Here is a 13,959-nt window from a genome sequence, read left to right on the forward strand (position 1 = left end):
GCCCCGTGCAGCTGAAATATTGCTGCTCGGACGTTAAACCCCAACAAACAAACAAACCAACAAAAACAAATTATCACAGTTTAACATTTACTTGACTTTATGTCCTTTCAAATAAAGTAAATCAAATTTAGTTAAAATCACAAGAGGGGGAACTGTCACATGATTTGTCAATATTGGTGTTATTTTACCACTTTTATCCAATTTGTTAAGTCTTGTGTCGTTGTCTTCTTCTACAGGGAAATAAAACCATACAATGTCATTATTCACAATAGTGTTGGCTTTCAAGACGGAAACGGAATTTTTTTTCACATGTAAGATTTGTGTTTCTTCAGCAGAACACTTTATCAAACGAATTTCTGATAAATGGTGCATACTTATAAATAGAAGCATTCATTTGTTAAAATGTGTTAAATATGTTAAATTTGCCATTAATGTTATTCGAATGAAATTTCACATCAAGCAAGAGAAATGAAACTTACACTTGTGTAAGACCGACTTTTAAAGGATCGGACGATGCATACAAATATCGCAACAAGACTACAATTTTGGATGTTATGTTATATCCCCGCTATTGAAAAGTGGTAAGTATTAGTGATCATGGTGTCAAACTGGTCAACTGGATTTATTCATTATATGATATAGGTACGCCTTATCGTTGGAATTGATTTCATTCTAGAGTAACATCAAAATTCGTGCTCGACAATTTGTAATTTGGCCATGTTTTATAACCATTTAGGCTTATGATAAAATATATATTCTCTGTAACTACTAACGACGACAAATTGATATTTGGACGGAATTCTTACACAAATATGCCACAATGTGAGGTTGAAGACCTGGGTGACATCGATTTCCTGTTAGATTTCATTTTATTTAATATTTGTTTGTTTGTTTGTTGGGGTTTAACGTCCGAGCAGCAATATTTCAGCTATATTCAGAAAATGAACATGAAATGATAAAAAAGGATGGGTCACAATGACAACAGGGTCGACAAATTTTGATTGCCACTAGAAAAATGGGGATGGGTAAGGTCGGGCAATTTAGCCTCCTGTGGCGGAGCGCTAAGGTTCCTACTCCTATCGAATACCACATCAGGGTTCTTTAACGTGCGAGGAACGTGGCATCTTTCCCACCACTGTGCACCACTATGGTTTGCGGTCAGGTTTTCCGTATTATAGCCTGACAACCCCAGCATGTAACATGCCAGGGGTACCCCATTCCACCACCTGGGGTACACATCCCAGTTGCTCTGTGGGCAGAGCGCCTAGCCCCCGGCTAGGTTTCTGAGCACTATTTAGTCGCCTTTTACGACAAGCTTTGCGCTGCTGCAGGCCTTTTCTTTTGACACCCGGACCTGCACGGGGCTTTTATTTAATATATATTGATTGATTGATGATTGGGTTTAACGCCCAAGCAGCAATATTTCAGCTATATTCAGGCGATTTAATATATATATTGACCATACATAATGTATTGCAGTTTATTCTGGGAGCGATGGGTGGAATATCCATTAGTGAGCTGCCCCGTGCAGGTCCGGCTGTTATAACAATAGGCCTGCAGCAGCGCTAAGCTTGTCGTATGAGGCGACTAAATAGTGCTCAGAAACCTAGCCGATGGCTAGGCGCTCTGCCCACAGAGCAACTGGGATGTGTGCCCCAGGTGGTGGAATGGGGTACCCCTGGCGTGTTACATGCTGGGGTTGTCAGGCTATAATACGGAAAACCTGACCTCAAACCATAGTGGCGCACCGTGTTGGGAAAGATGCCACGTTCCTCGCACGTTAAAGAATCTTGCTGTGGTATTCGATAGGAGTAGGAACCTTTGCGCTCCGCCACAGGAGGCTAAATTGCCCGACCTTGCCCACCCTCCCTTTTTCCAGTGGCAATTAAAGTTTGTCGACCCTATTATCCTTGTGACCCATCCTTTTTTTTCATTTCATGTGCATTTCATGTTCATTGTCTGAATATAGCTGAAATATTGCTTGTTTGTTTGTTTGCTGGGGTTTAACGTCCGAGCAGCAATATTTCAGCTATATTCAGACGATGAACATGAAATGGATGATAAAATGAACATGAAATGAAAAAAAAGGATGGGATACAAGGACAATAAGGTCGACAAATTTTGATTGCCACTGGAAAAAGGGGGGATGGGTAAGGTCGGGCAATTTAGCCTCCTGTGGCGGAGCGCAAAGGTTCCTACTCCTATCGAATACCACAGCAGGGTTCTTTAACGTGCGAGGAACGTGGCATCTTTCCCAACACGGTGCACCACTATGGTTTGCGGTCAGGTTTTCCGTATTATAGCCTGACAACTCCAGCATGTAACACGCCAGGGGTACCCCATTCCACCACCTGGGGCACATATCCCAGTTGCTCTGTGGGCAGAGCGTCTAGCCCCAGGCTAGGTTTCTGAGCACTATTTAGTCGCCTTATACGACAAGCTTAGCGCTGCTGCAGGCCTATTCTTTTAACACCCGCACCTGCACGGGGATGATATATTGCTGCTCGGACGTTAAACCCCAACAAACAAACAAACATTAGTGAGCTTTGTTCATTGTATTATCAGATTTTGTTTATTTTTCATTTGTTGTTTTGTTATGACTTATTTAGCCCAGTAATAAGGGTCATTTGCCCCGTGCAGGTCCGGGTGTTGAAAGAATAGGCCTGCAGCAGCGCTAAGCTTGTCGTATAAGGCGACTAAATAGTGCTCAGAAACCTAGCCGGGGGCTAGGAGCTGGGATGTGTGCCCCAGGTGGTGGAATGGGGTACCCCTGGCGTGTTACATGCTGGGGTTGTCAGGCTATAATACGGAAAACCTGACCGCAAACCATAGTGGTGCACCGTGTTGGGAAAGATGCCACGTTCCTCGCACGTTAAAGAACCCTGCTGTGGTATTCGATAGGAGTAGGAACCTTTGCGCTCCGCCACAGGAGGCTAAATTGCCCGACGTTACCCATCCCCCTTTTTTCCAGTGGCAATCAAAATTTGTCGACCCTATTATCCTTGTGACCCATCCTTTTTTTTTCATTTCATGTTCATTTTATCATCCATTTCATGTTCATTGTCTGAATGTAGCTGAAATATTGCTGCTCGGACGTAAATCCCCAACAAACAAACAAATAAGGGTCATTTCATTAGTTGAAATACACGGATGCTTGTTGGTTAGAGGTATTCCCTTTGTGACATATATTTCATGCATTTCAGAAAAAAACGTTAATCAATAGAAAACAAAAACATATACTGTACTTGTCTGAAATCTTAGATATTTAGATGTTGTAGCTCACAGTAACAATTTTCAATAGAAAGACATATCCCCCCACTCGAAAAAGTAATTTAAGTTTTGTAAAGTTTTAATATGAATCGGGTAGGGATCGAACTCACGATCTCCTGCTCTCGATGCCATCACTTAATTTGAATCCACCAACTAGAATACAGTTTCAACAATAAACTACTACATGTTCAGTGGGTTGTAGTCAAAAATTGAAAGGTTTTACCAAAACAAGAAAAGAAAACACTTGGTTTACTTACTTTTTATATGATTCAATGAATATTTTATTTGTGCTTAGACGGATTGCAAAAATTATAAGAAGCTGCGATCCATGAAAAGCTTCACTACTTAATTAAACGCCGGGTGTACATGGCCATTTAAGTTTAAAAGTACAAAACATTTTTAAAGCGCATTAGGGATGTCCCACTTGGTTCAAATGATAAATTTGCCTGTTTCAAATTGTGTTATGTCACTATCGTAGACTAATATAGTCATCGGTCGTTCTTAAATTGGATTTTGTCTCCGTGAAATGCAAATTAGAAAATATTTGAGAAAGAAGAAAACAAATTAGCCTTTTTAATTGTGTAACGAGTTTTATTGAGAGAAAGTGAGAGGGTGCAAATAGCAATGAAATATGAACCATACAATATATTCAAGAAAATGAAATTTAACAATACTTTTTTTTTAAATGATTCAAATTATTATAGGCTGAAAACATAACAAGCATTTAAAATTAAAAAAAAAGACATTTCAAAATTGAAATCAAACCCCCCTACACATATATAGTGCTTACACCGAAATAAAAACAAGGGGGAATCATTTTAAAAATCCACAGCAATATTATCTCCAACAATGAGCATTTATGAACACGTTCCTTTATTTATGCGTCAAATTATTTGTTCTACAAATATTAATTAGACTTGTCTTGTTTTTAGTCAATAATATTTAAATGTGACTGCGAGAAAAAAGGCAATAAACAAATCCAAACTGCAGGAAACGATATTTTTCAGAGCAGAAAGCTTATCATTACGTAATATAAGACATATTTAATTGTGATTCAACAACAAATTCGTTATGTTTTAATCAATTATTCACTAATTATCCATTAATTTCTATTCGTCTCCATTAATTAACATAAAGAAAATAAACCGACGTCTTCACAACAAAAAAATTGATTTTGTTCATAACATACAAATGTAAAGCAGTACTTTGCATATCAAAGACCAATATGTTTAAAATATGCTTTTATGTGATTTTGTAACTCTTTTTGTGTGTGTTTTATATGCACAAACTGATATTTTATATCGAAGAAAACATATCATTTAAAATATGTAGGAGCCCTGTGCAGGTCCGGGTGTTAAAAGAATAGGCCTGCAGCAGCGCTAAGCTTGTCGTAAAAGGCGACTAAATAGTGCTTAGAACCCTAGTAGGGGGCTAGGGCGCTCTGTCCACAGAGTAACTGGGATGTGTGCCCCAGGTGGTGGAATGGGGTACCCCTGGCGTGTTACATGCTGGGGTTGTCAGGCTATAATACGGAAAACCTGACCGCAAACCATAGTGGTGCACCGTGTTGGGAAAGATGCCACGTTCCTCGCACATTAAAGAACCCTACTGTGGTATTCTCCCGGAGTAGGAACCATAGGGCTCCGCCACAGGAGGCTAAATTGCCCGACCCTACCCACCTCTCCTTATTTCCAGTGGCAATCAAAATTTCTCGACCCCATTGTCCTTGTGTCCCATCCCTTTTTCATTTCATCATCATTTCATGTTCATTTTATCATCAATTTCATGTTCATCGTCTGAATGTTCTTGGTAGAGATTCCTCATACTTTGTAAGAAATAATTCCAAATCATCTTCCAAATATACAAAGGAAGATGTTTAAAAAATGCTGGAATTTTTAATTCACAACATATTTGTCCAATGAGGTTGACGTGTTTTTCAACAAACGGTCGGCATTCCAATGGGCACAAACTGTGCTCCTTTACTTGCTGACCTATTTTTTCACTTATGAGGCTCTGACTTTATAGCTGGTCTGATCAGAAAGAAAGAATATCGTTTGGCTAGATCCTTCAATCTCAGTTTCCGCTATATAAATGACGTATTTTTTTTTAAACAATCCTAATTTCGGGGATTTAATACATCGCATCTACCCAAAAGAACTTGAGATAAAGGATAATACAGACACTGTGAAGTCAGCCTCATATCGTGACCTACACTTAGAAATCGATGGTAAAGGAAAACTATTGACCAAACTTTACGACAAACGTGATGACTTTTCATTCAGTCAACTTTCCTTTCATCTGTGGCAACATCCCTTCGGCTCCTGCGTATGGAGTGTTCATACCACAACTCATACGTTATGCTAGAGCTTGCCGAAACTACGCAGACTTTTTGTATCGCGCTAGAACTCTAACAAATAGGCTTCTGGAACAGAGTTATGTTGCTACAAGATTGAAGTCATCACTACAGAAGTTTTATGGCCGTTATCAGGAACTCTTGGATCGTTATGGTGTATCCATCAGCACCATGAAAACTGATTTATTCAACGGGTCATAGTTTTCCTTCCCTCGTTTGTCTACCCCGGACTTGACTTTTTATGAGCAACTCGGCGGGTGTTTCTAGAAAAGCAGAGGACGCTTACCCTACCGGTGCACCTGGTCCATGCTCCCACTTTTAGTGGAGTCCGAGTTGCTCATTTACTTTTGTTACTTTGTATTTATGATTTTAGTTACTTTATGTTCTTTGTTGTGTATGTCTGTTTTCCATGTCTGGTCGTTGTCCCTGGATTACATTCTTTTGATTACCGCTATAACCTTGGTTCCCTTGATTACTCCTTCTGAATATAGCTGAAATATTGCTGCTCGGACGTTAAACCCCAACAAACAAACAAAAACAAAACATAGGAAACATAAGTTGAATTTATAACTTTAGACAGGGAATAATTAAATACAGCCGTATGATTATGTTCATCAACTGTACTTATTGAAATTGGTGTGAAAGAGTAATCAAAGAAATCAAGATTCTAGCGGTAATCAAAAGAATGTAATTCAAGGACAAAGACCAGACATGGAAAACAGTCAAACACAACAAAGAACATTAAGTAATCAAATTAATACATACAAAGTAACAAAAGCAAATGAGCAACTCGGGTTTCACTAAAGACACACGCCGAGTTGCTTAAAAAGTCAAGTCTGGGGTAGCCGAAAGAGGAAAGGAAACTATGACACGTTGAACAAAGAAGTTTTCAAGATGCAGATGGATACGAGTCATAACGTTTGTCGTAAAGATTGGTCAATAGTTTTCCCTTACCATCCGTAAGATAAAAAAAAACACATCCATCACACTGGACAAATATGATGTCGATATTATTACTAAATTCTGATAATATTCTTGAATTGAAAGTCTCCAAAATATCTTTCGAATTTTTCAGGAAATACCACTACGGGAGTAATAAGTGTTGTGACAAAACTGAAGACCCTCTTTGACAGCTGTAAGTATAGAAGTTAAACGTTTTGATTGATTATTGGGGTTTAACGCCCGAGCATCAATATTTCAGCTATATTCATGCGATGATCGATAACAAGAACATGAAATGAAAGAATAGGCCTGCAGCAGCACTAACCTTGTCGTAAACAATCAATCAATCAATCATTGAAACCCAGACCTGCACGGGACTAAACGTTTTGAAAGAGGTTTGGTGGTTCATTTTGCAGCTCCAGCTATGTAATGTTGTTTGTAAGGATTCTGGTGGACTTCATGAATCCAGTACATAGACAGGTGATTGATTGATTGTTGGGGTTTAACGCTTGAGTAGCAATATTTAAGCTATATTTAGGTGATCAACATGAAAGGGATGATGAAATGAAAACAAGGGATGGGACACAAGGATAATAGGGTCGATAAATTTTGACTGCCACAACATAAAAGGTAGGGATGGGAAGGGTCGGGCAATTTAGCCTCCTGTGGCGCAGCGCAAAAGTTCCTACTCCTATCGAATACCATAGCAATGTTCTTTAACGTGCGAGGAACGTGGCATCTTTCCCAATACTTTGCACCACTATGGTTTGCGGTCAGGTTTTTCGTATTATAGCCTGACAACTCCAGCTTGTAACACGCCAGGGGTACCCCATTCCAGTTGCTGTGTGGGCAGAGCGCTAAGCCCCTGGCTAGGTTTCTCAGCACTATTAAGTCGCCTTTTATGACAAGCTAAGCGCTGCTGCAGGCCTATTCTTTTGACACCCGGACCGGCACGGGGCCGTACATAGACGGTAAATCACAATCATCGTCTTTGGTAGAGAGACCAAAAGAGGATTTATGGTTATCCACTATCTTTTCTTTTGAGAGTGTAGTGGCAGTATAGGTCTTATCGCTTGTATAATTTTCTAGGTCTACCTCTGATAATATACATTGGATGTAATACGTTTTGCAGACAAAAACAATGGTAGCAATAAGATACAGGGAAATGAAAAATATCTACTATAAAGAAACCCTCTAATCCAGTTAAGAATATTTAGAATAAAATACATTTTTATAAATGAAAAATAATTGAGGTACATGTATATAATAATTAAAAAAGCAAAATCTCTCCTATCACCAGAAATATTTTTTGTTTACATACGAACTTTGACCGTGACTGTGACGTTTCGTTTTCAGCATAATGGTAATTCAAAAATTAACCTAGAGAAAAAGAAAAAAAAACATAGATACACCTATATAAGTAAAATCGTGTCTCCAAGGAAAATCAGTTTTGTTCAACATTCAATTGATAGCTTTAAATCAATCAGTTTGATATCAAATTGGGGATTCCTCTCACTATCAGGATTTTCAGTTCTACGCATGAATACTTCATTTGCCTTTTAAAATATTCTTGAATATTAAATTACTTATTACTCACCACATTATTGTAGGTTTGACTCTTATCGTATTTTCCTCATTTTGAAATGTAACGGATGCCGCTGTCGGAGCAGGACATGTTTACCACTCCGAAGCACCCGATACCACTCCCAGGTTTTGATGGTGTTTATATTGCTTTATGTTGTTTTTTTTTTTTTTTGTGTTTGAAGTTTATTTCTTTATATTCAGTTTTTATATTATAATTAAACGGAATTTTTCTGTTGATGAACATTTCTGTCTCCTGTTTAGACCGTGTACTTGGATTTTTTTATTGTCCTGTTTTTTTCTCCCTTTGGTAGTTTTTACCGATATTTGTTATATCATAAAGCATAACATGTCTGGACAGACATCACAGTATACATTTATTGATTCATAATTGATGACATAAGAATAAGTATATTGGTCCGTTATCTCTATTAAATTACCTCCAGTATTCCCTTGATGTAAATCATTAAAAAGTCTGGATTTTAAGCCACGGCGACACATTATAACTTGAGTTTAAATCGAAATCTAGTAATTAAACAACCTTTATTATACAGATGCCACTAATATCTTGCTTGACGTAATATTGTGAATTTGATTTAAAATTGATATACAGCAAATGTACCACTTTTGTGTTGAAATTTTATCTTAATTTTTTCTTAAGACTTTTTCAAAGTTTTAACCAATATCTTACAGTTGGGTTGGTTGTTGCGGTTCAACGTCCGAGGAGCAATATTTCAGCTATATTCAGACGATGAACATGAAAAGGATGATAATATGAACATGAAATGATGATGAAATGAAAAAAAAAAGGATGGGACAGGATAATAGGGTCGACAAATTTTGATTGCCACTAAAAAAAATGGGGGATGGATAAGGTCTGGCAATTTCTTCTCCTGTGGCGGAGCGCAAAGGCTCCTACTCCTATCGAATACCACAGCAGGGTCCTTTAACAAGGAATGTAACATCTTTCCCAGAACGGTGCACCACTATGGTTTGCGGTCAGGTTTTCCGTATTATAGCCCGACAACCCCAGCATGTATCATGCCAGGGGTACCCCATTCCACAACCTGGGGCATACATCCCAGTTTCTCTGTGGGCAGAGCGCTTAGCCCGCGGCTAGGGTTCTGAGCACTATTTAGTCGCCTTTTACGAGAAGCTTAGCAGGCTCATTCTTTTGACACCCTGGCCTGCACGGGGCTATACAGTTGGGCACAAACTGGCATGGTCCATGGATAACGTTTTTCACCCGGTGGTGTTTTCTCTTTGATATATTACCCATATCCATTTCCATATAGATATATATTGTAATTTGCGGGTTTCATTGTCTTACATATGGCTACATATGTAACCCAATGTTTTATCGTAGTGTAATCTTTAGTTGAAATCATATCGTGATGGCAGGCAATCTGAACGTAACAGGTAAAGGTTGCGAAACATATTGAACATCATCGCAAGACATAATAACAAAGTACGTATGATCATCAATTATCCCGTCAGAAGGCTTATCCTATAAAACCATACAAGGAAATCCATGGTATTAAAAATTATTGACCATTATGAGTCTATATAACTCAATTACGTAGGAAAGACCAAATATCAACATTTTCCATTAATATTTAAGATAGAAAATGTAATCAGGAAGCCCATCCTTCACTACTAAGCGTTCAATTTTATCTCTTCTGAAATCTCAACATACTGAGCTGTCTGTGATCAAGACGTTTTACAAGATATTGTCACGGTTATCAATCGTTGATAAGAATACGTCCAAGGACAATATACTTTTCATAAGCTTCAACGTCGACAAATGAATCTTCGAGGGATGAATGAATCTTTTTGGGTGAAAAAGGTCTAAAGAATTATTTCCACATTGGTGGATTTAATGATAACGAGCATCAAATCTCTTGTTTGTTTGTTGTTTGTTGGGGTTTAACGTCCGAGCAGCAATATTTCAGCTATATTCAGACAATGAACATGAAATGGATGATAAAATGAACATGAAACGAAAAAAAAGGATGGGTCACAAGGATAATAGGGTCGATGAATTTTGATTGCCACTGGAAAAAGGGGGATGGGTAAGGTCGGGCAATTTAGCCTCGTGTGGCGGAGCGCAAAGATTCCTACTCCTATCGAATACCACAGCAGGGTTCTTTAACGTGCGAGGAACGTGGCATCTTTCCCAACACGGTGCACCACTATGGTTTGCGGTCAGGTTTTCCGTATTATAGCCTGACAACCCCAGCATGTAACACGCCAGGGGTACCCCATTCCACCACCTGGGGCACACATCCCAGTTGCTCTGTGGGCAGAGCGCCTAGCCCCCGGCTAGGTTTCTGAGCACTATTTGGTCGCCTTTTACGACAAGCTTAGCGCTGCTGCAGGCCTATTCTTTTAAAACCCGGACCTGCACGGGGCGCATGAAATCTCAATACAGAGCCAGATCTTCTTGGTACTGTTTGTTAATGAGTTTAACCACTATTAGGCGTGAACTCTATTCACTTTAAAATGACTTATGACAAGAATGGGAGTTTTGTAACACTGTAATCATCGTTGATTTGCTGATCAAATAATGCCACTCTTCTTGTTTGGCATGGTGATAAATCGAAAACTTGTCAACATTTATTTTCACAGTTCACTGAATAGTAGTGCATCAAAGAAGAATCTTACATGCAATCGTATAAGTCTTTTTCACCTAATAGTGAATTTTATATCATAATGATTGGAATTATTCAATCATCTGATCCCCCCAAAGTATCAGTCTATTAATACAATGCCACAAAGTAAAGTCACTTATCAAATCAACTGCATCTTTAAATCAACACCAACTTTATATATATTCACCAATGGTGAAATCGGGTTTAGAAGCCGCCCATCCATTCGTCAAGCTTTGGGAACTTGTAAAAGTCAAAAAGTGTTAATCAATATTATTCAACATGAGCACAGTATTTATATACGTAGTTGCACCTCTTTATGGAGAAATTTTATTTATTATTCTACATTTTAATGTCGAGCTTAGCCATTTTTTCAGCAGTATATGCTATCATTAGTACATTACATAAGAACATTTGTAACCCACACTGTTTTTGCTTGCTTTGTGTTTGTATATATATATATATATATATATATATATATATATATATATATATATATATATATATATATATTTACTTGCATGCTGACAAAAGTAGGCAGGTCCAGGTATGTATTTGTCTTGTTAACGTTAAAATTGGTGTTTTTGTGTTCGCATAATGTAATTTTCGCGGTCATTTTACTCGTTTATGGAGAAATAAGTCTAAATTTAAGGGGTAACAATTCGCGTGATTTTATTTTCGCGACCCGACCACTACCGCAAAATAATTTGTTGTTTGTTGGGGTTTTACGTGCGAGCAGCTATATTCAGACGATGAGCATGTTTGTTTGTTTGTTGGGATTTAACGTCCGAGCAGCAATATTTCAGCTATATTCAGACCCCCCGTGCAGGTCCGGGTGATAAAAGAATAGGCCTGCAGCAGCGCTAAGCTTGTCGTATAAGGCGACTAAATAGTGCTCAGAAACCTAGCCGAGGGCTAGGCGCTCTGCCCACAGAGCAACTGGGATGTGTGCCCCAGGTGGTGGAATGGGGAACCCCTGGCGTGTTACATGCTGGAGTTGTCAGGTTAAAGAACCCTGCTGTGGTATTCGATAGGAGTAGGAACCTTTGCGCTCCGCCACAGGAGGCTAAATTGCCCGACCTTACCCATCCCCCTTTTTCCAGTGGCAATCAAAATTTGTCGACCCTATTATCCTTGTGACCCATCCTTTTTTTTTATTTCATGTTCATTATATCATCCATTTCATGTTCATTGCCTGAATATAGCTGAAATATTGCTGCTCGGTCGTTAAACCCCAACAAACAAAACAGAAAAAGCTATATTCAGACGATGAACATGAAATTGATGATAAAATGAACATGAAACGATGATGAAATAAAAAAGGGATGGAACACAAGGACAATAGGGTCCACAAATTTTGATTGCCACTGGAAATGGGTAGAGGTGGGTAGGGTCGGGCAATTTAGCCTCCTGTGGCGGAGCCCTATGGTTCCTACTCCGGGAGAATACCAAAGTAGGGGTCTTAAACGTGCGAGGAACGTGGCATTTTTTCAACACGGTCCACCACTGGTATGCGGTCAGGTTTTCCGTATTATAGCCTGACAACCCCGGCATGTAACACGCCAGGGGTACCCCATTCCACCACCTGGGACACACATCCCAGTTGCTCTGTGGGCAGAGCGCCCTAGCCCCCGGCTAGGCTTCTGAGCACTATTTAGTCGCCTTTTACGACAAAGCTTAGCGCTGCTGCAGGCCTATTCTTTTAACACCCGGACCTGCACGGGGCTAGCTATATTCAGACGATGAACATGAAATTGATGATGAAATGAAAAAGGGGTGGGACACAAGGACAATGGGGTCGACAAAATTTGACTGCCACTGGAAATGGGGAGAGGTGGGCAGGGTCGGGCAATTTAGCCTCCAGTGGCGGAGCCCTATGGTTCCTACTCCGGGAGAATACCACAATAGGGTTCTTTAACGTGCGAGGAACGTGGCATCTTTCGGGCACACATCCCAGTTGCTCTGTGGGCAGAGCGCCCTAGCCCCCGGCTAGGTTTCTGAGCACTATTTATTCACCTTTTACGACAAGCTTAGCGCTGCTGCAGGCCTATTCTTTTAACACCCGGACCTGCACGGGGCGCGAAAGTAGTATTTACGAAAATGACGTCATCAATCTCATCCAAACGACCCAAAGACATTTCCGACCATGACAATTCGAAGGGATTTGTGGGCCATTTCTCACCAAGTATTCCCCCAAAGAAAAAATGTAAAGTCGGTAAACAGGAAGTAGTAAGCGTGATATAGGACCACTAGCTGAAGCTGAATACCAAATATTAAGTGGTATGACCACTAGTGCCGGAGAAAAATGTTACGAAAGTTCTTGTTAGCTGTCCCTAACACAATACACCCCTCTTCGAAGCGGAGGTGTAAATTAAAATGGCCTTGTATTTGTTTACAATGATTACAAATTCATTTTGGTCATTTCCGTTAATATATGTATGCTTATACTAAAACTTGGAAATTTCAAATACAAAATTGCAGTTTTTACCATTTAAAAATTTTCGATTTGTCTCCAAAAGAAACTGTTTGTTTGTTTGTTTGTTGGGGTTTAACGTCCGAGCAGCAATATTTCAGCTATATTCAGACGATGAACATGAAATTGATGATAAAATGAAAAAGAGATGGGACACAAGGACAATGGGGTCGACAAATTTTTATTGCCACTGGAAACAGGGAGAGGTGGGCAGGGTCGGGCAATCTAGCATCCTGTGGCGGAGCCCTATGGTTCCTACTCCGGGGGATTACCACAGTAGGATTCTTTTAACGTGCGAGGAACGTGGCATCTTTCCCAAAACGGTGCACCACTATGGTTTGCGGTCAGGTTTTCCGTATTATAGCCTGAAAACCCCAGCATGCAACACGCCAGGGGTACCCCATTCCAGTTGCTCTGTGGGCAGAGCGCCCTAGCCCCCGGCTAGGGTTCTGAGCACTATTTAGTCGCCTTTTACGACAAGCTTAGCGCTGCTGCAGGCCTATTCTTTTAACACCCGGACCTACACGGGGCGCGTAAATGTATTAGGACAATTGAATCCGTATATCTAGACAATTGAAAACGTATGTGAAGGTAGTCAAGAAATAGTATGACAAAAGAAAGATTGTAAGAAGTTGTTTCTTCGGGAGCATTTCAAGAGTTGTCTCATATAATGTTGTTACTGCATTTTTATT

The sequence above is a fragment of the Perna viridis genome, chromosome 3 (assembly GCF_037379345.1).
Source record: "Perna viridis isolate PV_CMFRI_1.1 ecotype Kerala chromosome 3, ASM3737934v1, whole genome shotgun sequence".
Lineage (NCBI taxonomy): Eukaryota > Metazoa > Mollusca > Bivalvia > Mytilida > Mytilidae > Perna > Perna viridis.